Source organism: Eubalaena glacialis, chromosome 15 (assembly GCF_028564815.1).
Source record: "Eubalaena glacialis isolate mEubGla1 chromosome 15, mEubGla1.1.hap2.+ XY, whole genome shotgun sequence".
NCBI classification, from domain to species: Eukaryota; Metazoa; Chordata; class Mammalia; order Artiodactyla; family Balaenidae; genus Eubalaena; species Eubalaena glacialis.
The window spans coordinates 24,154,080-24,172,327 of NC_083730.1; positions in this window are offsets into that span (position 1 = coordinate 24,154,080).

The window sequence follows — 18,248 nt, forward strand, 5'->3', positions numbered from 1 at the left end:
TTTGTCTTTGAAAGATAGTTTGTCCTACAGTAGAATAATCCCAGGTTGAAGGGTTGTAGAGAGCTATCATGGATGGGATTTTTTTGGTTAAATCGAGGTCAGTTCATTCCTTATTAAGTGAAATATATGTTAATGTCAAAGAGGCACACAGGGCTGTTTCGCTGGTCCGCCCCAATGCACTTCTCCTTAGTCGCTTAGGTGATTGGTCTGAGGCTTCCTATCCAGTACAGTGATATGTGGCTATGGAGCACTTGAAATATGGCTAGTCTAAATTAAGATACACACTGAGTTCCAGAACAGTGCAAAAAAAAAAAAGATGAAATATCTCAATTTTTAAAATATTGATCACATGTTGAAATAATAGTTTGGATATTTGGGGTTAAATGAAATATATTATTAAAATTAATTTCACCTCTTTATTTTTTTAACACAACTACTATAAAACTTAAAATTACATATGTAGCTCCCATTTGTGGCTTGCTTTATATTTCAGTTGGGCAAGGACCCTGTTGGAGTCACATACATGGAAGCTGTTGGGTGGGACTTCTGAAAAGGCTTTTTTAAAAAAGGAAAGGCTTTTTACAAAAGACTCAACTGGCATGTACCTTTTGCTTCATCCCACTTCTCCTCACTAGAAATGTTTGGAAGCCTGGCACCCATCATCGGACCTTAAGATGACAAGCAAGAGATTGAAGGCCTACACTCTAAGTGTGTTGGCAGGATGGAAAAACCAGGGTCCCCAATAGTATTACTGAGCTACGTTCAGCCTTGATTCCTATGCCTGTATTTCCTGTTTTGTGAAATAAGCCTCTGTTTGTATAAATCACCTCAAATAGGGTTTTCTGTTGTTTGGGCTAACAATAACTTCTAACAGTTACTGTTAAAATGCACAAAAATCTTGGTTCCTGTCATATTATCTTAATTTATACTTCTTTCTTTAGAATAGCTCAAATTCCCATTAGGTCAAATCGAGGATGTCAGATCTAAAGTTACTATTTTACTACTGCATTAATAATGATAATAATACTGCTTTGATTTTGTGTGCCCCTAACCTACTATATTAGATATTGGACCTTTAAATTCATTTAAAAATAATTCTATACTTGAAATTTGTCTATACACATATTACTTCTAGAGACCTAGGGATGTAGTATGTGATTGCACTTGGCTTTTTAAATTTAAACTAATGAGACATCTTAGTGTCTCACTTTATTACTGAATCAAAATAGCATCACTTTCAGATGAAATAGCTCAATTCAAGCAAGAATGTTGGACCTATAGAGGCTAAAAAGGTAAATTCAGAAGAGCACAGTATTTTTCAAAGCTTAGGAGGATTACTGTGTTTAAAGTGTTGGAGTGACGTTCCACACATTTGTTTTCAGTCATACAGAAAATTCACCACTGGTTGCAGAGTAACAACCACTTTAACCCAGGAGTTGTATCTTTTGGTGTGGTCCTTGCTTATAGAAACCAGCAGAGAAACTGTGGAAGGTTTTAGATTTTATGTCTCTATTAATGATTATTCATGTAATCAATTACATTGTTCTTTTTCCTATGCTTTCATTATTTAGATGCAGAATATATGTAATATATCACCAAGTACCTGTGAGATGAAAGGAACATGTTAGTTGCTATATTAACTTCCAGTACGCATATGTGTGTGTTGGAGAAGAGGACTTTTTTGTTGAAACTTGTTTTATGTTTTCCACTTTCTGGATTTCCTTGCGAGAATGAAAGAACCTCTCCAAAATGCAGGGTTCTCTTCAGTAAATGGAGTTAGAAGCTGACAATCCTGACTAGAAATACAGCTGAACAAGAAATACAACTCCAAGTGGAATATAGATTATCAACAGATTAGACATCCCATTTATGGATAATTTGGGAATGATAGAAGAAGATCATCAAGATCTCTATGAACACGTATGTGTGTTGGGAGGTGTGTTTGCAAATTATCTGAACAAATCCCTCAGTTCTTCAACCATTTTTTCCTTTTTTTTTTTTTTTTACTTACCTTGGGATTTTCGAATACTCAATTCTAGTACTATCTCTCACACTGTCTTGAAAAAATCACTCAACATCTTTCTCCCGTCAAGTGGACAAAGTTCAACTTCCCCTTCCTGTATCAAAGGGCATTGAAAGGAGGAAATGTGACAAAAAATAAGCAAGGGCTTTGTAAAGTTAAAAGGATACCAATGCAAATGAAGCATTCTCATTCAGGTTCCCTGCCAGGCATGTAGGTGATGTTCAATAAATAATAATTATCATTCACTGAGCACTTATTATCTGCTAAGCATTGCTTTAAGGCTCCTTATGTATATATTAAAATGATGTAACATTTTAAGTGTTAAATGTCTTAACACTATGATGTAGGTATTATTATTATCCCCATTTTACAAACTGAGGACTTACAGGTTGGACTCGTCCAAGGGTACCAATAATAAGAGGAAGAGAGATGCAAATTATGCTGTACTCGCTCTGAATATTTTTGAGTATTTTTATGTGCAATTCAATGTCTTGGAAAGACCAGAAAGAGCATCTGGAACCCCCCACCCCAACCTGGAAAGTGGGAAGGCTCTCCCCACTTAAACTGTCTATTAAAATCCCCTTCATGACTCAAAGACAAATTCTAATCTCTTCAGTGACTCCTGGTGTAATAGTATGTAAATACACATTGGAATTACCTTGGTGCTTAAAAAAAATATTGCCTTCACTATACAAGTCAAATAGAGAATCTTCTGATGTGAGACTCCAGCACCTGTGTTTCTTATTAGTTCTCATGTTTGTATTTCTTAAGTACTTTTCATGTAGTATAAGCTCCATGAAAGTAGGGATTTATAAAAATTGTTTCTCCCTGTATTCCTCCTAAGTCCTCACATATGATTAATGTTTCAATAATTAGTGGGCAGGTTTTGAGTGTTGACGTCTTCCTTGTCCTAATGAAAGAGTTCTCAGAGTGTAGTTCTGGATCATCATGTCATCATCATCACCTGGGAACTTGTTAGACATGCAAATACTCAGGCCCCACCCCACACCCACTGAATCAGAAACTCTATGGTTGGGACCCAGCAATCTGTGTTTTGACAAGCCCTCCAGGTGATTTAGATACACGCTCAAGTTTAAGAACTACTGTCTGAGGCCGTGTATTGATTAAGCAATCCTCAGAGTGTGGTTTACTTTTTGTATAAAAGTTTCACTGAGAGGAGCTAACTGGGAAACAGGGATGAAGAAGACAAAATGCTTACCCTCAAGGAGTCTACCTTATAATATGGAGACAAAGCTTTTTTTCACATAGGTATAATTTAAAAAGAAGTTTGTTTTTAAGTATGATTTACAGATGAAATGACATAATCATGACGTCTTGAGTTTGCTTTACATTAGGGAGAAACATAGGGATAGATGAAACAAGATTGGCAAAATGCCACTATTTGTTAAGGCTAGGTGCTGTCTTTTAGGATTATTATACTATATTCTCTACTTTTGTGTATAATTGAACATTTCATTATAAAAAATATAAAGGCAATATATAAAGAATAAGCTCAAAGCATTGTAGTTGTTCAAAAGGAGTGATTACTTCTTTTTTATTTCATTATTGTATTTATGACGTCGTAAGGTGAGATGTTGGGATGTTAAGATGTTAACTCAAAATGAACATTTTAAAATTCTTTTCCCGCTTCTCTCGGTTTTCCAAAATATAAAATCCCAGCAGTCTTTGTTTTTGCAATGGCAATTATAATTTGATTTCCCTTCTGAAGAAGTTTATAATAAATTTAAACAAAAGTGCTTCCACTATTTTCTAGATCTAAACACGATGCAGAGCTTTTAAAAAATATTTTCTTCTTGTTACTGATGGAAGAAATGTTCACACTGAGGTATGAGAGTCATTCTGGCTTACATAAACCTTACGCTAACTAGAACAGCCTATTTTGAGGCCTATTAAACATGCATTGCACATCTGCTTTAACCATTAAAGAAAAGGATGCATTTAAAAAATCAAAATGGGGTAACTGTGGTTCAGGCATTCAAAATGGAGCCTAGTTGCCATTGTGGATATGCTTTCAGACACATGCCTGCATTACTGAGAACTTGAATTTTCTGAACTATAATCAGACTCAAGGACACCACTAGCCTTTCTCGAAACGATGTCTGCTAGCAGCTGCCAGCTGCAACATTATGGTCTCAACGTCTCTCCTGTAACTCTGCCACCATTTCGAACCCCAACCAATCCTTGCTTAATAAGCACCCTAACTTCTTGCCAGTTCCAATCCTAATTATTGACAAACAACTTATCAACTTTGTGGGTTTTGCCTTTATAAGCCTCCCCCATTTTGTAGTCTGGCAGAACACAATTCAAGTGCTTCTTGAATCTGTGTCTCCAGGCTATAGTCCTCAGCTTGGCGCAAATAAAACTCTTTTCTATTCCTATTATGGATTGTTTATTGATTATTTTCATTGCCATTACCATTATATCACCTGAAATAGACTAGATATGAATTTTGTAATATAGCTCTAGAGCAGGCATATTCAAGCATGAGATCTCCTCTTGCATGTCTACTCCGTCCTGTGTCCATGTGATTGGACAGAGGTCATGGGTGCAGGGCTGACTTTGTGTGATGGTGGGAGAGATAGGCAGGTTGCTAGGGTGAGAAGCTTCTGAGGATGACCATTGCACCCCTGCACGCAGCCTCTCTCCCCAACTGCTGACCGGTTTCCTCTATACCAGGAAATAAGTTTTCATTCAATAACCCTCAGAAATGATGAGAAAGACAATGAACTCAAAGAGTTCTTGGGTGCCATACCTGTGTTTCTCATTGTCCCCAAATGTCGGAAATTCACTTTGGAGCCCATCACTGTCTCCAATCTGTTAAAAAACAAAATTTAACTGAGTAAATTTGAAGATTTAATTGGCTTTATTCATGAATCAGGCAGCATCTCATCTGGCAAACAGAGACATACTCCCAGAAGTGATTACCTCTTAAACTTGGGTCACCTAGAAAGCTCTGTGGAAGAACACAAGAGCAAATCTTGACTTAAGTTCCTTAAATAATGTATTACCTACAAGTTCACTAACTCTTATCCATAATTCCGGAATCCAAAAGGTTTTTTTTCCCCATGATTTTGTAATTTTGGTGGAGCCAGAATTTATTTGGTGACAAATAAGAATTTGTCACAAGGCTGTCTATAGTCTTCATTTCTCCAACATAATGTAAATATTCACGTTTCTCTTCAGTAACAAGAATGTTCTGTGGCACTACCCCAGATCCCACTGAGGATATTATAAAACATACAGTATATGCTCCTTATAATGTTTTCCCAAATCCCAAAGTTTCTAAATTCTGAAGCCCAACTGGCTCCAAGCACTTCATCCATTTGTATGAGCCAAAAGTGCAATCCTTCTTATGGCAAAAGAAATTAGGGAAAAACTATGTATAGTTCTTAATTTCAATTTTGCTGGGATTAAGCAGAAAATTTTTTACGTAAATGCTGTTTATTACAATACTTAAAAAGCTAAATTTATTGTGAGTGAGAAATGATCATGACATTTTACTTGGTGCTGTGAGCACAGAAATGACTGATTGGATGAGTTATGAGAACTTAGCTTTTAAGGAGAAATTTTTGATGATAGAAGTCAGTAAATGTTAGCTTTAAGGGGGTTGGCTGAAAAGAGACACAAGGGAACATTCTATATCTCAGTTTGGACACTAGCTATACAAGTGTATACATGTGTAAAAATTCATCAAGTTTGAGTGAGGTAATTTACATACCTTACTGCATGAATTTTATATCCACCCCAATAAATATATAAAATAAACCATTTGCATTGTGCATTGCTTTCTTTTGGAGCAAATGTTCCCCATGGAAACTGTTATGGATCTAATACCTTTCTTCTAGGCTTTCCTCCTTGGTGTCCTCCACTGGACCCACTAAGAAAAAGGTGGGGACCATTCTTGGCTGTTCAGAATGTAGCTCACCTGGCCTTCTGCAGTTGTCAAAATAGCCATGCAGAAAATACAAAAAAATGCTGAGCCTGGAAAGAAGGCACAAGCGTTTCCTGGAAGGATGATTACAAGGCAGGTGATCTGGTAAAACAAGGTGCCAAGGCCCAAATCAACAGGAAACTAGGAGGAAGAAATACTTATTGGGGTAGGTCACTGAACAAACAGAGAAGCATGTGGGTGTGGAGCAGCCTGTGTGAGTCCTGTGCTGTTGGGAGTTGAGGCCACCCACCATCTCTGGGTTTGCCTTTGGTTTGGCTGGTTCACCTGTGAAGTGGGAGGAGCTATAAAGGGGCAGGTTGCTGCAGCACACTTGGCTACATGACTTCCCTGGAAAACCTCATTAGGCAAAGTTTAAAGAGGCGTGTAGCCAGTTGTCTCGAGATGGGTACACATTTGCCCACTTTCTCAAAATCAAAGAAGGATGCTTGGAAAAACTTTTGTATCAATTGCCATGAAAATAGAGCAGCTTGATTTCTTTCTTTGTTTTTTGTTTCTTTGTTTGTTTGTTTACTTGCGGGATCTTAGTTCCCCAAACCAGGGATTGAACCCGGCCCCTGGCAGTGAAAGCACCAAATCCTAACCACTGGACCGCCAGGTAATTCCCTAGAGCAGCTTGATTTCATCCAAACACCACAATGTGTTTTCTTAAGGGAAAACCATATTATTGAGGTTTCAGAGAATTATGGAAGGTCATTCTCTTTGTAATGAGAATATACGTGAGCAGGATCATTGGTTTTAGGTTGGCACATCATCTATCGCAAAAGCAGACTGTGCTAATCACATGTTTATTTTTTTTAATTAATTAATTTATTTTTGGCTGCATCGGGTCTTCGTTGCTGTGCGCGGGCTTTAGTTGCAGCGAGTGGGGGGCTACTTTTCGTTGCGGTGCGCGAGCTTCTCATTGCAGTGGCTTCTCTTGTTGCGGAGCACCGGCTCTAGGTAAACGGGCTTCAGTAATTGTGGCTCTCAGGCTCTAGAGCGCAGGCTCAGTAGTTGTGGCACACGGGCTTAGTTGCTCCGCGGCATGTGGGATCTTCCCAGACCAGGGCTCGAACCCCTGTCCCCTGCATTGGCAGGCTGATTCTTAGCCACTGCACCACCAGGGAAGTCATAATCACATGTTTAGATTTACACAACTCCATCTGCCTTAGAATAGGAAATATGAATAATGAATGCTGACTGCGCTGCTGGGAATTATCCCTCAGTAAATTACGGTTATTAAAAATGTAAACTCTTTAAAAATACAAGAGAAAGTAAACAGTATATCTAAAGGCATTTGTGCTAGACACTCTGCAAAAACAAACTTGTCAGCCTAGTCTGGGGGAGAGACATAAAAACATTTGGTGAAGGTAAGTACTATCATTAAGACACAACAATGTTTTCATTATTCCCAAAATACAATGATGTGCTAATGATGATAATTACCTCCAAAAAAGTGCTCACAATTCTTTATATAATTAAAATAAATATAACTTTGCAGGTTGTCTGAAAGAGTAAACTAATAGCATAATAAACAGTGTCTTCATTACCAAAACATTTTAAGGAAAGTTCTGGAAATTTTTGTGAAGAACAAAGAGGTTAATATCATAGGCTTGTTAATAATCGAAGAACTTTTACCCCTCAAGGAAAAATAGCATTTTGATGTTTATGGATAATATTGTATCACACTTGATTTTTCTCTAAGACTTTCAAGTATGCTGGAGAGAGTAAGGCAAAAATTTACTACGTCATGTCATTGTGGAAATAACCTCTTTCTTTTAGTGATCCAAAGTGATTTGGTCTTGCTAAGACTGCCCCTAAGATCTTCCTGAGTCAGAGGCTGCTTGGTGTTACTTATTCTAAATCGTAGTCCGGGCTCCATCATTATCTATAAGCTCTTAAGGGAGGGCTCCAGGATCAGCAACATTGGTATCACCTGTGAACTTGTTAGACAAATGAAATCAGGATCCCCACTCCAGACCTACAGCATCAGAATCCAACAGGTTTAAGTGGTTGCGCACAAATTAGCACTTGAGAAGCACGGAGGACTCCTGAAGTCCTAGATTCTGTGAATTCATGTTGCTGTGAATGCATTTTTATTTCTAGATACAGAATAAGAAGAAGCCCATGATACTTTCTATACCTTCAAAAGGTTCCTATGCCAGGGCAAACAGTTATTCTTTCCTTCTCACACTGAGAGTATGTAATGCTTAAATCTTGAGCAGTACAATTTTATTGTTAATTCACCAGATGTGTAATTACGAACTAGGCACCAAGTGGAATGTTTGCCCCGAATAGGATACATGTAAAGTCTCTGAATAATGTCTGGGAACAAAATCTCAGGAATGTTTGCCTTGACCATCCAAGTAGTGTTCCTGGTATCTTGAGCATAATTTTATATACAGGTCCTTAATAGACCCAGCAGGCTTCATGGCTCTGTGACTATGTGGGATGAAAAGCTACCTGAGATTCTATCTCTTGGGGGTCAGTACAGGGACATTTTTCTATAAAGCGTTCAAGATTTCTCTGGCCAAGAGAGTAGCTACAGAAGAACCTGAATTGATAACTTGAGTTTGATTATCCAATATATTTTCCTACTGAGCAATAAATGGTGAGTTCTTGGTGCATGGAATATCAGAACCCTAGAACAGCTCTGACACTAAGTTGAATATTTCATATTTTTTACATCAACAAGATGTGGTCTAACCACAAAGGAAACCTGGTGTGCCTCTCCTCCCAGTGCTCTTTGACCTTAGACTTACTAGCACTCTGAAATGCTTCCCAAAATGAATCACCTCCTACACCAAGCTGCATTCCTGGGCTGGGAATTCTAGATGTTATTTCCATGGCCATTGGTTATCTTAGGAATGTCTGGGGGACCCCAGGACTTCCCTGGAGGTTTGATTCAATTCTGATGGTTCATGCTGGGGTCTGCACCAGCTCCAGCAATTAATAGGGAGCATTCTGTTTTAACAGGCATCCAAAGGGAAGTAGAATATCTTTCCTTTCTTACACTTGAACCAAAATTATATTGCACAGAACAACATGGAATAAATGATTAGTCCTAAACAATGCAACCTTGCAAAAATTATATCTGGATTCTAACTTACTTAGGGCACCAAATGGTGCAAACAGAATCTGTTGTTCATATCTTTGTGCCTGCAATTAGAAATGATGAACCATAAGCTTTATTCATAAAATACCAGATCGGGGTACTTAATCTTTTGTGTGCAATGGACACCATTGACAGTCTGGTGAAGCCTACAGACTCCTCAGAATGTTTTTTTAAATGCATAAAATAAAATACATAGAATAACTGAAGAATCCAATTATAATGAAATAAAGTTATCAAAATATTTTAAACCTCAAATTTCTGGTATAATAATACATATGCTACTTTATATTGCATTAAATAAAAATCTAACGATGGGTCTAATAACTAGTAAAGATGAGTATAAATGATATTACACAGTACCTGCAACAACTGGAAGGTGATACGAAAATTCATGGTTTCTATAATCGTAGCAGTTTGTTACCTACATCCATAATTGAAGAAAATGCTAAATTCCAGGTAGAGATTAGTGAGAATAAATATATTTTTCTTAGTCCAAGTTCAGATACTACCTATGGTTAAGAACCCCCCTGTACTAGGCTGTTTTGGTCCGAGTTCAGCTAAGAACCTCGTTCTACCTGTTGGCAATTTACGAGTTCAACTTTCGATATTGGAAAATAGTTTCCTGTAGCAATTTCTGTTGTCAGAGCTCCAATTTCAAGGTTATGTGGAGACATTCTCTGTCAAAAGGTCTTTTGTGACTTTCAGTAAATTTTACTCCACTTTAATTTGTTGAGCGTTGCTTGGGACAATGTTACCTGGGCTTTCCTGTAGTCTTGTGACTCAGAATTATGACACGAATGCAGATTTACCTGTCTAGTATTGCAGAGGTTGCTTTCAAGTTGAAAGTTGGCCAAATTTCCCAGTCTCCAAGGTCTGTAATTTAGGAAACTTCTGTTAGTCATCATCTGTTCTTTGTTAAGAGGAATTTGTTCATGTCTCTCCGTGTGCCAGAGGCACGTATTGTTAGACATATTAAGAAAGTAATTTATTCCTGACATGCTTACTCTTGGAGTAATTGCTCTGGAATACATTTTTGAAAGCTTCCATGAAGATTTTTTTAAAAAGCATTTTCAATTTTTTTTTCTTGGTAGAAAAATGTATTTTAGCGCCTTTTGTGAAGAAAAATGATTCTTACATTTTTAGATTTCATTCACATTTTCTGAATAGACATGAAAAGCAGCAGTAGTCCTTATGTAAGTTTGGGGAAGGAATAGAATATTATTTCATGCCAACTGTGAAAATAACATTCAATAAGCATTATTGCCAACAGTGAGAAAACGGAAATTGAACTCTCTGTCATGAATTCAGCCCATTCTGTACTTATTAGGGGAGAAAGGAGAAGTTAGAAGAAAATGTGACAAGGAACATTCTGGAGCTCATTTTACTCTGTCCAAATAGGGGAGCTGGTCTCGCCTCCATGCTGCCAAGCCCTTTCAACAAATAGCCTACGTCTCTGCTCTCTCCTGTGAAACCGTTCCTTTCTTCATTTCATACAATCTGGCTTCCATCTCCACAATGTTTTTTAAAACTGTGCAAAACTTCCTCTTTTTTAGTAGAATTCAACCATATTTTTTTAGTCCTCAACTTCCTTATTCTTTCAGCAAAATTTGATCCAATGGACTTGTCCTTCCTTCTTGAAACTCTTTTTGTTGTACCTGGCAAAAGACTCCTCTGGATCTCTGGCCTCACCTTTGCCATCTCCTCTTCCTCCAGCTCCATAATGAAGGGTGACCCCCAAGGTTCAATCCTAAATGTAACCCACTGAGATGACCCACAGATCTGGGTCTTATGCCGAGTTTTCACCTTTGATCCTGTTCTTTTCCCCCCAAAAGGCTCCATTCATTCAGTAAACATTTTTTGAGTGCCTACTTGGTTTCAAACAAACATTTGGTTGTCCCCACCCTCAAGGTGGGTTCAGGTGATGGAGGTGGCAGGGCAGGTGAAGGACTGCAGAGTGAAGAGAGGTGGGAAGCAGACACATCTGCAGATAATTATGTCAGTACAGTAATAGAAAGAGCATTACAATGTATAATGAGGACACAGAGAAGACACACCTAACCCATCTGGAATAGGGGTGAGGAAGCTCATTCATTTAATTTAATTGTATCATATTTTTTTCTTCCAGTTTTATTGAGATATAATTGACATACAGCACTGCGCAAGTTTAAGGTATTCAGCATAATGTCTGGACTTACATATATCATGAAATGATGACCAAGGTAAGTTTAATGAACATCCATCATCTCATATAGAGACAAAAGTAAAGGAAAACTCATTAATTTTAATTCAAACATTAATTAACATTCATTCAACAAACTGTAGCAAGGACCTACTATCTGTCAGTTATCAAGCCAGGCACTAAGGCTGCAAGATAAGCCTAGTTCTTGCCTTCATGGAGCTTACAATCTACTAAGTGGGAGAAACAGACATTAAACGAGTCCTACAATTTTATAATTGAGATAAGTTCTCCAAAGAGATAAACACAAAGTGCCAGAGAGTGTTTAATAGGGGGAGGTAATCTGGCTTAGGAATCAGTGAAGGCTTTCCTGGGGAAATGACATTAAAGCTGAGGCCTGAAGCTGAGCAGAAAATGGGCAAAGGGAAGAAAGAGTATTCAGGGTGTATGATGACTCCAAAGAAGGATACTTTGACAGAGGACTGTTTGATTGATACCAGGATGATGAGGTGAGAGGGACAGGCACAAGATGATTTGCAGGACCTTGAAGTTAAATAATTTAGCCTTTAAATTATTTAACAAAAACAAATTATTATTTAAAAAACAAAGACCAGGGCTTCCCTGGTGGCGCAGTGGTTAAGACTCCACCTGCCAATGCAGGTGGAGTCTTAACCACTGCGGGACACGGGTTTGAGCCCTGGTCCGGGAAGATCCACATGCCGCGGAGCAACAAAGCCCGTGCTCCACAACTACTGAGCCTGCGCTCTAGAGCCTGCGAGCCACAACTACTGAGCCCGCGCACCACAACTACTGAAGCCCGTGTGCCTAGAGCCAGTGCTCTGCAACAAGAGAAGCCACCGCAATGAGAAGCCCGTGCACCGCAATGAAGGGTAGCCCCCAGTCACACAACTAGAGAAAAGCCCACGCACAGCAACGAAGACCCAATGCAGCCAAAAATAAATTTAAAAAAAAAAAAAAGCGTCGTTGGTTAAAAAAAAAAAGTAAGAAAATGGAAAGTGATCATTCTTTGGTCAGATCTCAGGAACAGGAGAGTGTTAGAAATGCAAACCACCTACTTGATAGCGGGCAGCTCAACTGTTCTGTGAGCATTTCCCACTCTTGGGGTGAAGGTCCGGCCAGAGGGGGCGGAGTAGTGAGCTTTGATAGGCTTTGCCTCTGGAAACAGAGTCTGGAAGCCCCCTAAGGCCATGACCTTTTGAACACTGTAAACTATGCACTGTGTATTTATAGAGAACTACTGTTTCCTGTGCCATGGGAGTGGCTATAAAACCCTTCCTAGGAAAAGTGATTAAGTTTGGTGTTTTTTTTTGTGGTGTGACTAGTCCTCATTATCTTTTTTTTTTTTTTAATTTTTATTGAAATATAGTTGATTTATAATGTGTTAGTTTCAGATGTACAGTAAAGTGATTCAATTATATATATATTATATCTATCTATCTATATTCTTTTTCAGATTCTTTTCCATTGTAAGTTATTACAAGATACTGAGTATAGTTCCCTGTGCTATACAATAGGTTTGATTAGGGGTTTTTTGACTTAATTTTGGCTTTGGTGGCAACTTTTGGATAAGGAAGGGAACTCTGGCTTCATCTCTGGACTTTGTAGCAAAGATGGATGGAGATCCTGGCATTTAATTAGGCTCAAGAGAGAAAGAGTTAAGGGTTTTTGTTTTTTTTTTAATTCAAAAGATTTTATGAGATACAGTCTAATGACGGTATGAAAAAAGTCAAAGCCCACAGCAGTCTTAGTTAACAAGGAAACATTGTGATTTAGATGCTACACATAAACTCCTCCGAATATGAGGGCATTGTGCTCTCAGTGGACCACAATATCTACATATAAAAATCTAAGGAGGGGCTTCCCTGGTGGCGCAGTGGTTGAGAATCTGCCTGCCAATGAAGGGGACACGGGTTCGTGCCCTGGTCTGGGAAGATCCCACATGCCGCGGAGTGGCTGGGCCCATGAGTCACAATTACTGAGCCTGCGGCGTCTGGAGCCTGTGCTCCGCAACGGGAGAGGCCGCGATGGTGAGAGGCCCGTGCACTGTGATGAAGAGTGGCCCTCGCTTGCCACAACCTGAGAAAGCCCTCGCAACTAGAGAAAGCCCTCGCAACTAGAGAAAGCCCTCGCAACTAGGGAAAGCCCTCGCAACTAAAGAAAGCCCTCGCACAGAAACGAAGACCCAACACAGCCATAAATAAATAAATAAAAATTAAAAAAAAAAAAATTCGCTAAAAAAAAAAAAATCTAAGGAGTTTCTCAGAGTCCAAAGCACTGTGGTCAGGGTGACGATCCATACCTGTCCATAATAATGATCTCTTTAGTTGAGTAAATGGGAAGCATTATTCAGTCATCCAAAATATCTTCATCCAGGTTGTTATCTGTTGTGTCAATATCTTCTAATTCCAAATTATCCAAATCTACTTCCAGTTCAAGTAAACTCTTTTCTTCTTTGTTGGCCGTGGGGGGACCCACAATAACAGGAGTAAGAGAAGCACGTTTCCCATCAAGTTCCTGCTGAGCTGCAGATCTTGAGGGCTGAAAGCCTTTTGCCTCTTCCATAACATTTCTTTCTTCATTTGGCGTGACAAGTCGGTATTGTTTGGCCGGCCACAGGCCAGCCTAAGCCTAAGCAACCCCAAGGGCTGCTTAGTAGAAAGGTCTGGAGGCTTCCTGACCTGGGAGAGAGATGTTTATCAAGGGTTGAGGAATCAGAAAGAAAAGCAAGCTTGATGTGTGGAAAGGCTAAGTGTTCTATTTTGAACCCTCGAGTCTGAGGTGCTGGCTCTATGAAGATAGTCTAGTCGTGGGGAGCCAGACCTGGACTGATGGGGCTCAATGGTTAGAACAAAGCTAGCATCAAATGAAAATAAGCTCTGAGTTGGGAAGGATGGTCAGACAGGCAGTATATGGGTGATATGCCTCTTATCTAAGACGGAGGGTTCTGCCCCATGACCCTGCTGACTCAGGCTAAGTTGCTTTATCAAGACAATGTCCTGGGTGAGGGAGGAACAGCCTGGCACTGTGACAGCTGGCATAGCTTTGTCGAAGAAGAAATGATTTGGCTGAATAAGATGTTCCAGTGATTTCGCTGTAGGAACGAATCTGCTCATTTGCAGTGGAGAAAAGTTCCTAAGTCAGTCAGCTGACTGCCTTCAGAGGGATAGAGCTTATATCCTAGAGAAGGAATTAACGTGCCTTCTTAGAGTGCAAGCCTGTCTGCAGTTATTACATATACACAGCTAGCTCTGACTTCTTTCCGGTAGCAGGTAAACACATTCAACAAGTGGACTTGAAATGCAACAGGAGAGAGAAGAAGGAAAGGCTATGAAGCAAAGCATCTTCCATAAAGAAAACGTTCGCAGACGCATCCCTCTCCCTCCTCTATCTGCCCCTTGTTTGTTTAGACATAATCTCTTTCATTCATCAGCTGGCTTTTTAACCCAGCTCTCTTTTCTTTTCTGCTTCTTCGCTTTCTCCTGAATACTCCCTTAAAAGACTTCTCCAGGTAGGAAGTCCTCTCCTTTAAGTAACACACGTCTTTTTTTTTTTTTTTTTTCTTCCCTTGCTTCATTCTTCCCTCAATTTACTGAGAATCCATCTCCTGTAGGATCCTCTGCTAAATGTGCCTGGCTACACATGAAGTCCAAAGACTTGATTCTTGACACCAAGGACTTTACAACTGAGTAGAGAAATAAGATTTTTTACATCCTTTACCATAATACTGGTGCTGGAAGGTGGAAGAAACTGGAAAGTGCAATAAAATAGGGTGAAACAAAACTGAGGAGTTCAAAAAAGGGCAGATTGCTTCTGGCTGGAAGGGGTGGGGAAGACTTCCTGGAGGGGGGGACATTTGCATTAAGCCTTGAAAACTGGAGACAATTTAAACATGTAGAAATGGGGCATTCTATCTGTATTATACCAAATGCATACTCTTAACCACGTTCATGTTTCTCAGTCTCCTTTCAGAGTGCAGAAAGCACAGATGTGGGATTTGTAAAAAGGAAGCTGATGGTAAATAAGCATTTTTAAGTGTTGTGTGTTGTTATGGCTCCATCCTCACCTTCAGAATCAGAGAACCTCCCCCTTGTCAGCTGTCAGTTTGGATAACTGGTGGTGGTGTAGCAGAAAGAATGCAAACATCCTCTGATGGATGGATGGACCCAATTACCCTTACTTTTTTTTTTTTAATTGAAATATTGTTGACTTATAATATCATATTAGTTTCAGGTGTAAGCATAGTGATTCAGTATTTTTACAGATTATACTCTCTTAAAACCTATTACAAAATTATGGCTGTAATTCCCTGTGCTGTATCCTTGTTGCTTATCTATTTATACACAATAGTTTGTATCTCTTAATCCCATACCCCTAATTTGCCCCTCCCTCCTTCCCTCTTCCCTTTGGTAACCACTAATTTTTTCCTACATCTGTGAGTCTATTTTGCATATACATTTATTTGTATTTTTGTTTAGATTCCACATATAAGTGATATCGTGCAGTATTTTATTTCACTAAGCTTAATATTCTCAGGTCCATCCATGCTGCTGCAAATGGCATTATTTCATTCCTTTTTATGGCTGAGTGGTACTCCATTGTCTATATACCACATCTTTATCCATTCATCTGTTGATGGGCATTTGGGTTGCTTCCATATCTTGGCTATTGTAAATAGTGCAGCTATAAACATTGGGGTGGAATGTATCTTTTCAGTACTTCTATTTAATTTTAATATATCTTCCAATGCTGAAATTTTAGATTTTATATTTATGGATGATAAAATGGTGGATTTACTCATATCCTTATGCTGCAGATGGGGAAGCTGGATTTAATACATCCTAGGTCACATAGAGGAAAAGAAATGATGTCAGGATGATAACAGATATCAGTCTGTGACAAAGTTTTCACTAGTCTGTGGTGAAATGAGAAAAATAAAGAGGCTGCAGTGAGTTTTTTTTTTAATGAAGTAAATGTATTAAACACAAGGATTATCCTTTATCCAGAGATTAAATTTTTGGTCTTAAAATGTCGTGTTAAAATGATATGATGGTAATTATGGTACATTTAGCCAACATCATATTATGGAGCCATTAAAAATGATGATTGTGAACACTAATTTAAAATAGAAAAAAGTCTGTGCTATAAAGCTAACTAAGAAAAGCAGGAGTAATGTACAGCTTTGTAAGAATTTCTAGAAAGGAAGGACTAGAAAGGAACACACAGAAAAATTGGTGATTATAGGATTATAATAAATTTCTCTTGCTTCCAAAGTTTCTGCAACATTAGATGGCATTTTATAATTAAAAACATTCTTTAAAATAATCCTTTCACAATGAGAGAAAAAGAGCCAGAAAAAAGATGAGAAAAACGACGATGAATAAACTTGGTCTGATTCATTCATAGATCAAAGATCAGAGATGGTTTGCCAAGATTAAGTGCAATAAAGAAATAAATAACTAGCAAAAAAAAATGATATGATGGTAACTGTTGGTAGCATGGTGGTGCTAAAAATAAAAATCTCCTTTCTGAAGATTCCACAGAAATACACTGGAGATAAGAGAATTTACTGGCCTGTGTGCTCTTAAAACTAAATGCTCAAACTAATAAACTTGCTAATTTAAGGAGCAGAGGATGGTTTTCTAGAATACAGAATAAAATAATATCAGAATTTGAAGGGAACACAGAGATCATCTAGTTTGTGCAACCCCCTCATTTTACAGATAAGGAATCTGAGGTCCAGAAATGTCAAGTGACTGCCCCAGTTATGTGTCCTTTTATTTTTATATTTTCAAGTGGCTCTATTTATAGTGTATCTGACTTGTGTGTGAGTGTATGTGATCAAACAAAACAATGTGCTTTTGTCAGACAGGGTATTTATCATAACCTCAAATTATGTTCAATAGGTGAAAAGGATTCCTAGACCCAATTCCAACCTGTGTCCATGGAGGCTTCCCCACATCCAACTCTTGGATGCCAGCAGTGTGTCCTACAATTCAACTCAGTCTGACACTCTCTACCTGGAGATAGAATCAGATTCCACAGGTTAAGTGCTCAGTCCCACAAGACCACCCTCCACTTTGGGGGCCAAGAGCAAGTCCAGGATGTTACCTGTGCTTCTGACTGACCCCCTCCTTGGGTTCAATTAATTTGCTAGAACGGTTTTCAAAACTCAGAGAAACATTTTACTTGCTAGATTACCAGTTTGTTATAAAAGGATATTAAAGGGCATGAATCAACAGCCAGATGAAGAGATACATAGGGAGAGGTCCCTCACAAAGGAGCTTCTGTCCTTGATGTGCTTGGGGCCGGGCTCAAGGGCACACAGAAGCCTTCTTCTTCCCCAACATGAAAACTCTCCAAAAAGGACCAAGAAGCTGTCCTTTCTGGGTGTTTATGGAGGCTTCACTACATAGTCATGATTGACTAAATCATTGGCTAAAGGCAATGGATTCAACCTCAAGCCCCTCCATGCTCCCCAGAAATGAGGAATGTGAGGTGGGGAGTGGGACTGAAAGTTCCAACCCTCTAAACATGGGATCAGTTCTCCTGGCAACCAGCCCCACCCTCGGGTGGGATCCAAATGTCACCTTCCCTGAAGTATTTTCAGGAACAGAGGACAAGAAGCCAAATATCCCATTGCTCTTATCGTTCAGGAAATTCCGAGGGTTTTGGGAGCTGTGAGCCAGGAACTGTGGATAAAGACCAAATATATATTTTTCCTATAAATCACAATATTGCAGTCAACTTTAAGAAATGTTTGACATCAATTCCTCTGAGTCTATACTACTGTTTATAAGTAGTCATGAAATAATTGTGTTTTGTTGTTCTGCACTCAAGAAGGATCTCAAGAGCTTACATGACCAGGCAAAGCACTGACCTGTCAAAATGCCCTTCCTGTGCTTCCTCACCTGTACAAAAGCAAAACATCCACACCCCTCATTAACTTCTCTGTTCCAGTAAA